Raw genomic sequence first — 10,528 nt, 5'->3', positions numbered from 1 at the left:
AGACGTACCGTCACCAACCACGATGTTCCACATATTAGGCGCCTACGTCAAATGTGGAATGCGCAGGGTTCATGGGGAAGCTTAAAAGCCCCTACTGTGGCCTTATTCGATGTCGTTTGACACGAGCAGGGGCTTGGGGGGCAGATGTATGACCTGATTTTCCCACGGGCTGATTAGCGAGCTGACCTGCGGCCTAATCATGATTACCTCATGGATATCCCCAAAACCGGAGCTACCATCATAAGATCATACCTCCTTAGCTCGAGGTAACCCAAGGGTTCGCCAAGATTGCCTAAGAACTGAGTCCGGACTCTGAAGGCCGAAGGTCGAGTTAAGTATCCAGCTCGTGGTACGAGCTAGAGTTGGAGGCTATGACCCTTTGTAAAGTCAACACATGCAAGGTAAACGTGCATATATCAGATATCACGTGTCTGATATGCCCCTGACTTCTCGGACACGCAGCAGGAACGTGCGTATTCAGACACCCACGACTGGGTTGGGCTGTGCGGCCCATTATCTCCTTACCTATTGATTTGACCACACTTATGTGTCAGGTTTAGGAATTAATCATGAATGTCACAGAGTTGATACGATAGGTAAGAAGGTCACGGGATGACCTCCTTACCAACTCCCAGGTGCCTTCTCCTAATAATATGGAGACCCTGGGAGTAAATAGGGGTTGGATTCTCTCTTGTAAGAAATACCCTGTAATCGTATACCTAGAACATAGCAATAATATTGACTAGTGGAGTAGAAGGATTTTAACCTTTGAACCACTTAAAAAACGTGTCTTGAGTCACCATTTCATTTCCTAAGATCATATATCTGTTTTGGTTCAACATAAGCACTAATCCCTTTCTCTTCTTTTCTTAATTTCCTATTGGCAAAGAACCGCATCAACAGCGCCCAAGAGGCTCGCGGAGGTCAGACCGACCCTCCAAAATCCTCAAGCGAACTGAGAAGACTCCACCAGCTCCAACTACTGGGAGCACAGCCGAGGACCCGACTGCCCAGGTCGATGCGTCCATCTCGGCCACATCTACCGAGCTTCCTTCGGCTACAACTCATCCAGCACTCGGCCCACCCCCGAAAAAACCCTTAATATCCAAGTCACACTTGCCATCGGCCCAACCTCATGTTGATGAGTTCGTGCTTGATAGTGCCGCCGGGGCCCACGGAGCTGTAATCGGCTCGGATATCCTCTCTCGAGTGGGTCAGAGTCTTACGGGATTCAACGCTGAATGCTGGGAGTTTGTGAATAAGGCTCGAGACTACAATACTCTTTATGATAAGAGTATTGAACTTACTGCCACGGTAATTTTTGCAACTTACTTTTAATTGCTTATGTGCCTTGGCTTATGTTCTTATTCAATCTCTTTGTGTTTTAGGCTCTTGTCGTCTTGGCTCAGCTTAATTATAAGCTGACCAATGAGGTGCACTCGAGCATGTCTTTGGCCCAGGAGTCGAGGAATCTCCAGCTTAAAATGACTGACGAGCTCAAGGATTCAAAGGCTGAGCTTGAAAAGGCGAATGCTCGGCTTGCGGAGCTGGAGAAGGCTAATGCCAAGCTTGAGGAGGAGAAGGCCACCACTTTCGAGATAATCGAGAGTGAAAAAGCTCGCCTCCTTGCCGAGTACAAAGAGAAGAAGGACAAGGCGGTTGATCAAGCCATGTATAAGATCTGGGCTAGCAACGCCTACCTTGATACCAGCTTCCTGGGCTCTTTCGAGGAAGGGTTTGTGGCCAAATGGCAAGCTCAGCTTGACGCGGAGGAGGCTGCTCGGGAGGCTACTCGGAAGGCTCAGAAGGATCATGCTATTCGTCTTGGAGAGTCTAGTGCTGCTGGTGCTGAGAAGGCCAAGGAGACTGCCCCTTCATAAATCTCACCTCGGGGCTACGTCCCTTTATTTTTGTAATTGTTTTAATTTATGCCCGTAGGGCTGATACAATTTCTTTTTCTTTTTGGCTTTCTTTTAATATATATGCTTTACATTTCTTGATTTGAAATATTTTGCACATTTTATATTAAAGAATTGTATATGCTTGTTTATTCGTACAAACATAGTTTGGATTTAGGCTCGAGGTTCAGTGCATTCACGCACAGTTTGCTCGAATTATCCGCTTCCGATCTCGTTATTTGTCAAGGTCAGATATTACTTTAACCATGCACCCGAAAGTACTTGTATGGTGTGTAATGCAAACAGTTTAGTTATATCTTACTTTTTAGTTACTTTTTCTCGTCCTCGGTTATCTCTCCGAGGTTATGAGTTCGAAACTATTGTTTTATAAGATACTCTAGCCTCGATCTTGACTTAACTCAAAGTGGGTTTATGTTCCGACTTACTGTCGATTAGTTTTATCTGGTTTGCTCCAAACCTATTAAGGTCGTGTTTGGTTCGTAATCCATACACTTATATTTTTAATCTAGTTTGCATATTTGGTTACATCCAAACATTTTTATCTTTTGATAGTTTGGTTACATCCAAACTATCTAAGCTCGCACATTTGGTTACATCCAAACACTTGTACGCTTTTGATGATTTGGTTATATACAAACTATCTTAGCTCGCGCATTTGGTTATATCCAAACACTTGTATGTTTTTGATAATTTGGTTATATCCAAACTATCTTAGCTCGCGCATTTGGTTACATCCAAACACTTGTATGTATTTCGCATATGTTACTTTATTTTTCAAGCTGGTGGTATTTATATATACCAATGATGCCCCCTTAATATCCTATGGATGTGACCATAGGTTATTAGATTAAGAGAGTTTGCAAAAATAAACCACATTAGATGAAATAAATCTTTATTTGATAAAATCCAAAAGTAGGCAAAATAGTACAAATAAACAAGCATGGTTACAGGCAACATCCTTCCTACACTATTGATAGTAAGGTCTTAGGTGTTCGCCATTCCATGCTCGCGGTACTAGGCTCCCATCCAATCTCGCTAACTTGTAGACACCGAGTCGGATGACCGACTCTATCTGGCAGGGTCCTTCCCAATTTGGCTTGAGCACGCCAGCTGCTGGATCTCACGTTGCCAAAAATACACGCCTTAGCACCAAATCTCCCACACCGAATTTTCGATCCCGAACCCTCTTGTTGAAGTACCTGGTAGCTCGCTATTGGTATGCAGCATTTCTTAGCTGAGCTTCATTTCTTCCTTCTTCAATCAGGTCTAAGGCTTCTTCGAGCTGAGTGTGGTTCGAGTCTTGGTCATAAGCGTGGGTTCGAATTGTAGGAATTTCGACCTCGACTGGCATCATATCCTCGCAACCGTATGCTAGAGAGAACGGGGTATGTCCTGTCGATGTTCGGGCCGTAGTCTTATATCCCCATAGGACTTGTGGCAATTCTTCGGGCCATCGTCCTTTTGCTTCTTCCAACTTTTTCTTCAGCGAAATTTTGAGAGTTTTGTTTACAGCTTCGACCTGGCCATTCGCCTGGGGATGAGCTACTGATGAGAAACTCTTTATTATTCCATTTTTTTCGCAAAAGTTGGTGAACAGATCGCTATCGAACTGGGTTCTGTTGTCGAATACAATTTTTCTCGGCATCCCATATCAACATATGATGTTCTTCACTACAAAGTCAAGGACTTTTTTAGAGGTTATTGTTGCTAACGGTTCAGCTTCTGTCCACTTCGTAAAGTAGTCTACGACCACCACAGAATACTTCACTCCGCCCTTGCCAGTTAGGAGAGAGCCTATGAGGTCGATTCCCCATACCGCAAATGGCCATGGGGAGGTCATCATAGTCAGCTCGGATGGTGGAGCTCGAGGAATCATGGCGAATCACTGACACTTATCACACTTCTTTACGTACTCGAAAGAGTCCGACTTGATGGTAGGCCAGAAATAACCTTGGCGTATGATTTTCTTGGACAGGCTATGCCCCCCAATATGGTCTCCACAGAACCCTTCGTGAATTTCTTCAATGATTTTTTTGGCTTCGGGTGGAGTCACACACCAAAGTAATGGCATGGAATATCCCATTCTATACAGCCTGCCATCCATGATGGTGTAACGAGGGATTTCATACATCAGCTTTCGAGCCTGGTTCCGATCTTTTGGAAGGATGCCGGCCTCGAGATATTCAACTATCGGAGTCATCCAGGTAGGCTCGGAATCAATCATACATACGTCTTACTGCTCTGGCTCGTTAATACTAGGTGCCGAGAGATGTTCAATTGGCACAACATTTAGCTCATCATTCTCGGTGGAGGTAGCGAGCCGAGCTAAGGCATCTGCATTCGAGTTTTGCTCTTGGGGGACCTGTTCGATCGCGTAAAACTCGAAATGTTCCAATGTTGTCTTTGCCTTTTCTAAGTAAGCTGCCATTTTCATGCCATGAGCCTGTTATTCTCCCAAAATTTGGTTAACTACTAGTTGGGAGTCGCTGTAACAATGTATTGCTTTAGCATTGAGCTCCTTGGCTATACGAAATCCCGCCAGTAAAGCCTCATATTCGGCCTTGTTATTTGATGCGTTGAAGTCGAATCTTAAGGCAGAATGGAATCTGCTTCCTGCGAGAGTGATCAAAATGACTCCTGCCCCCGATCCATTTTCATTAGATGATCCATCAACGTAAAGTTTCCACAGCTCGTGGGCCGGGGTTGTAACTTCATCGTTGGTCATGCCAGTACATTCCACTATAGAGTCTGCCAAGGCTTATGCCCTGATGGTCGTCCTTGGGTGGTAGGTGATCTCGAATTGCCCGAGTTCAACCGCCCATTTAAGGAGTCGACCTGAAGTTTCTGGCTTAGACAAGACTTGCCTTAGTGGTTGATCAGTTAATAACATGGATGGGGTGTGCTTGAAAGTAGGGTCGAAGTTTTCGAGATGAATGAATTAAGCTGAGAGCTAGCTTTTCCATCAAGGGGTATCTCGACTTTGCCCCCAGTAACCTTTTACTGACGTAATATACGGGCCTCTGCACTTTTTCTTCCTCTCGCACGAGCACTGCACTTATGGCGTGCTCGGTGGTGGCAAGATATAAATATAGCACTTCTCCCGTAATAGGTTTTGATTGAAGGGGGGTTCTGCGAGGTGCTTTTTAAGCTCCTGGAAGGCTAACTCGCACTCTTCCGTCCATTCGAATTTCTTGCCTCCCCTCAATAGGTTGAAAAACAGAAGACAACGGTTTGTAGACTTCGAGATAAACCTACTTAGTGCCGCCATCCTGCCGGTCAAACTTTGGACATCTTTGTGTCTCCGAGGTGAGGGCATGTCGATCAGGGCCTGGATCTTGTCTGGGTTAGCTTCTATTCCACAAGCGTATACAATGAAACCCAGGAATTTTCCTGAAGATACCCCAAAGGAGCATTTCAGAGGGTTAAGCTTCATGTTATACTTCCGGAGCACGGCAAAGCATTCTTTGAGATCATCAACATGGTTATCATTAAGTTGGGACTTGATTAACATGTCGTCAACATAAACTTCCATGTTGTTCCCTATTTGCTCTGAAAACATCATGTTCACGAGCTGCTGGTATGTGGCCCCAACATTTTTGAGCCCGAATGGCATGACGTTATAACAATATAACCCCTTGTCCCTTATGAAGCTTGTATGTTCCTGGTCGGGGGCATGCATGGAAATCTGGTTATATCTAGAATAGGCATCCATGAATGACATCAGTCCATGCCCCGCCGTGGCATCCATGAGCTGGTCAATCCGTGGAAAGGGAAAATAGTCTTTTGGACAGGCCTTATTGAGATCCGAATAGTCGATGCAGGTTCGCCACGTCCCATTGGGCTTTGGAACCAGTACCGGATTGGCTACCCAATCGGGGTAAAAAGCATCCCTAATGAATCGGTTTGCTTTTAACCTGTCGACTTCCTCTTTCAGTGCCTTCTTTCTATCGTCGTCCAGCTGTCTTCACTTCTGTTGCTTCGGTGGGAAGCATTTATCGATATTTAACGCGTGGCTCACAATATTTTGACTTATTCCCACCATGTCCGAATGTGACCACGCGAAGACATCCTGGTTTCTCTTCAGAAAGCAAATTAATTGCTATTTAGTTTCTTCGCGTAGATGTTTCCCGACCTTTACCGCTCTCGATGGATCTGACTCTTCAAGCCTGACACTCTCGAGCTCTTCTAATGGCTCGAGGTCAGCTCTTTCCTCCACTCTTGGGTCGATCTCTTCGTCTGTCTCCAAGATCGTCCTGTCCTTATTCTGGATAACGGCGAGTATTTGTTTGCTCGCCTGTTTCTTTCCTCTTACGGAGATGCTATAACATTCCCTTCCAGCTAGCTAATCTCCCTTCAGCGTCCCGATGATACTAAAAGTCGGGAACTTGATGGCCAGATGCCTTACAGACGAGACTGCCCCCAGCCCTACTAGGGCGGGTCTCTCGAGCAGCACGTTGTAGGCTGATGGCAGGTCCACTACCACGAACTCCATCATCTTGGTCACCGAGACCGGGTAGTCTCCCAAGGTTACTGGGAGTTCGATGGACCCCATATAGGCAATCCCCTCTCCTGAAAAGCCGTACAAAGTTGTTGCACATGCTTTTAGGTCTCGAAGCGCGAGTCCCATCTTTTCTAGGGTGGCCTTATAGAGGATGTTCATGGAGCTCCCGTTATCAATGAGAACTTGGTGAACTCTCTTGTTCGCAAGCTGGAGAGTGATGACCAGTGGGTTGGGGATTGAACATGGGACGCATCGTCCTCAGTAAAGGTAATCGGTTGAGACTCAACTTTTTGGCATTTTGGAGCTCTAGGTTCGGGTTCATAAGGAGACCCGTCCCCAGTCTTTAGCTCGTTTACATATCATTTTTGGGCATTCTTGCCCATACCTGCGAGATGAGGCCCCCCCGAGATGGTTATCACGTCTTCTCCATCAATTGGAGGGGGCCTATCTTCTTCCCTGGCTCGGGAATTGTTGTTTTGTGCAGGTTGTGGCGCAACTGCCCTCTGGCTTGTGGATGCCTGATTAGTATTCTGGTTTTTGACATACTGTCTGAAATAACCTCTTGAGATCAATCCTTCGATCTCGTCTTTCAACTGTCGGCACTCATCAGTAGTGTGCCCGGTGTCTCTGTGAAATCGACAATATTTGCTGGAGTCCCTCTTGGACTTCTGATTTCTCATGGGGTCTAGACGCCTGAAAGGGGCTTGGTTTTCATTAGCCAGGTATATATTCTCCCGAGACTCGTTGAGCTTGGTGTACACTTTGTACACGGAGAAATATCTTTCCCCCTTCGGCCTTAGGGTTACTCCCTTCGTTCTTCTTTCTCTTGGAAGGGTTTTCCGCAGTAGGCTTTGAGGCTGGTGGGTCCGCCGAGGTTGAGGCAGAGCTTACGTTTATCGTTGTAGTTACGAGCTGAGAGGTCATATTCAGCGTCGACCTCGCCTCCTCTACATTGACAAACCTCTGAGCTCACTTATTAAACTCGGTTAGGGACCTCACCGGTTTTCTCTGCATATCGTCCTAGAGAGCACTTCCTGGCATTACTCCAGCCTGGACAGCCATTAGACGACCGCTGTCATCCATAGTTCGAGCTCGGGCAACTTCCAAGTTAAACCTCGTAAGGTAACTTTTCAATGTCTCGCCTGGCTGCTGCCGAACGTTAGTTAGAGTTGATGCCTCAGGTCTAACCCCCATCATGGCTCTGAACTGCTTCTTGAAATCCTTTGATAGCTGATCCCAAGAAGTGATTGAATGTCTTTTATACTTCTTGAACCAGCTTTTGGCTAGTCCCGTAAGCGATGCTGGAAATAACATGCATCTGAGCTCGTAACCCACGTTACTTGCTCTCATTATGGTATTGAATGTACTCAGATGGCTGTATGGGTCGGACTTTCCCTCAAAAGTTGGGACATGAGGGATCCAAAATCCTTGAGGAAACGGAGTGTTGGAAATATGGGGAGCGAACGGTTCGAGCTCCTCGTCAGAATCCTCATGCCGACTCCAACCTTGCTCATTTTGCAAAAGTCTGAAGGCCTTTTCCAACTGATCAATTCTTTCCTGGACCGGGTCCGCGAAAGGCTTGCTTGAAATTGGTTATCATTGATTCCAGGCTCGCGCCTTCGCAAGGGATCTTTATGCCCATTTAGGCGATCTCTTAGGTCCGGGTTTGACGGGTTAACATTACCCCGATTCTGATTCAAGTGCTCTCGCAGGTCGGAGCGGATCCTGTGGTTCCCAGTATTCTTTCGACCTCGATCATACATACTAACTGATCTAGTATCTCTTGAGTCGTCACTGGTAAGACTCGTCGCATGATTATTTCGAGATGGGTCTCTCTCATGTTGCCTCGTCTCTGCAGTGCGAGACCAGGACATTTGACTTCTTGTAGACTGGGCGCCTCTCTGCTCCCTGAAGGCTTCTCTATTTCCTTGTTTCCTCCCTGTGCGCCTTTCCTCATCACCTCGAACTGGCTGAGCGTTCCTGCGAGGCGGTGAAGGGTATCTTATAGGCGATGGAGGGAATCGTATGGGTGATGGCGGCTGCCACCCATTTCAAGGCCTAGATGGTCCTGAGTTCGCTCGTGTGGGGCCGGTAACATTCTGCGTGCTACCAGGGATTTGGGCCCAAGCCTCTGTAGGGGTTCGGTTATTCCCAGTTCCCGCTGGTAGCTCCGCAGTTGAATTAGCCAGAGCCCTAGCTCGAGTACTTCTTCGGGGTCCTGAGGGAGCGGATGGTTCTGCTGGTGCCGGAGGTTGCTCTGGCCTCCTCGTGGCAGCATTTTTTCGAGGACGTCCACGAGGCCTGCGGGGAGGAACATGCACGTCCCTCGGAGGAGGGGCTTGGTTTTCACGCGGAGGTGGGGGCTGAGCCGCCTGAGCCTCTGCGGCTAACTTAGCCAACTCCTCATTCTGCTCATTGGCTTCAGCAAATCATTTTTTTAGCTATCAGTTTTCAAGTTCCACAATGGGGACGTACCGTTCAGGATTGTAGTACATATCCTCATCCCTTGAGGCTGGAGGTGCTGGAGGTCCCCGGGAATCGGAGGACTCGCTTCTCTCTTCAGTATCTAGGTTTACCATTGGCTGCTTCCCAGGGCGCCTTGGATAGTTTTCTTCAGGAATGTTTCGATCGTTTGCGGCCATAACTGTTCGGGGATCGTACTGCTTAAGGCTCTCAATGAAAGCACCAAACTGTTGACGCCGTTTTTCGTCAACTTAAAATGTAGAGCACGTAAACAGTAAATAATTATGGCTAGAAAAACACGATAAAACAAGGAGAGTTTTTTACGTGGTTCAGCAGTTAACTCTGCCTAGTCCACGAGTCTTTGTTATTAGAACTTAGAAAATTTCTGGAAATCCTTCAGGGATGAATTCTCCAGAGTTTCTCTCAAGATCACAAAATTTCGGTCCTTTACAAAGGTACATGACTTCTTTATTTATAGAGGAAGTCTCAGAATACTATCCCACACGTTCAGGGAAGTTATTCTGTATATTAATAAATTTAATGGCTTTAAAGCCTGTAACTCCTATATACAAGGAAACGTCCCCTGAAGACCAGGGGGCGTGCAACCAACTAATAAATATCCATTTATTGTAGGGAAGTTACAACAATAATATGTCTTGAATGCATGGACTGTATCTCTTCAAGTGACCTATTAAGCCGTTCGAGATCAGCAATCAGCATCATGCCCGTCTAAGTCTCTGAGTGAAGTACAAGTTGTCTTGTTTTCCGAAATCAGTTCGGCAAGGGTAAGTACCACTGAGGCTGCCTTACCCCAAGCTCGGGCCACTCGATCTGAGGTCATCTGGCAATGGACATACTCCGATGTTCTGTCTTACGAGCTTGCAAGAACTTCGAGGCTGCCCATCTTCGAGGTTGCCACCTGCTTTGAAGGTTCGGTATCTAGATTACGAGCATGTATTTCGACCATCTCGAACTCAACCCTGACGGATCCAGCTTTCGAGGTCACAACCTCAAGTCTCGAAATCTGGATGTAACATCTCTATATTTGTCAGAAGCATAAAACTTACTTGAAAATACTTTTTGAGATATATTGCAGTGTAAACATAGTTTAATATTCATGCGTGTGTGGAAATATACATGATATACATTGAAAGTTATGTACCTGAATTTAAATTGAATGAGTTTAGAGAGAATAAGAGAAAAAAAAATTAGAGTAGAGTAAAATATGAGATTAATAAATAATGTTTATAATATATACTAGATAAAAGCAACATGCAATATGCACGTTTGCTTAATTTTATTTATAAAATTTATTAATTATTTTTATTAAATTTATATTAATGTCACATAAATTTTGAAATAAATATCCTATTTTAATTAAATAATTTATTTATTTTTGTTTAAGTTTATGTTTGTTCTAGTTTTTGAATTTGGGAATGACAACAAAAAATTATATATTATATGTTTAATGTAATATCAAATATTATACGTGGATTTTAAATTTAAGTTTCTTGCTAGTTTTAAAAAAAAAAAAAAATTGTTGCTAATTTACAGTAAATTATATTTTATGTTTAATGTGATATTATTCTAATAAGTGAGTTTAAGTTTAATTAAATTTTATTTAAGTTATAAAACGTATGATTTT

Source organism: Humulus lupulus, chromosome 2 (assembly GCF_963169125.1).
Source record: "Humulus lupulus chromosome 2, drHumLupu1.1, whole genome shotgun sequence".
Taxonomy (NCBI): Eukaryota; Viridiplantae; Streptophyta; class Magnoliopsida; order Rosales; family Cannabaceae; genus Humulus; species Humulus lupulus.
This window is presented reverse-complemented; position numbering follows the sequence as displayed.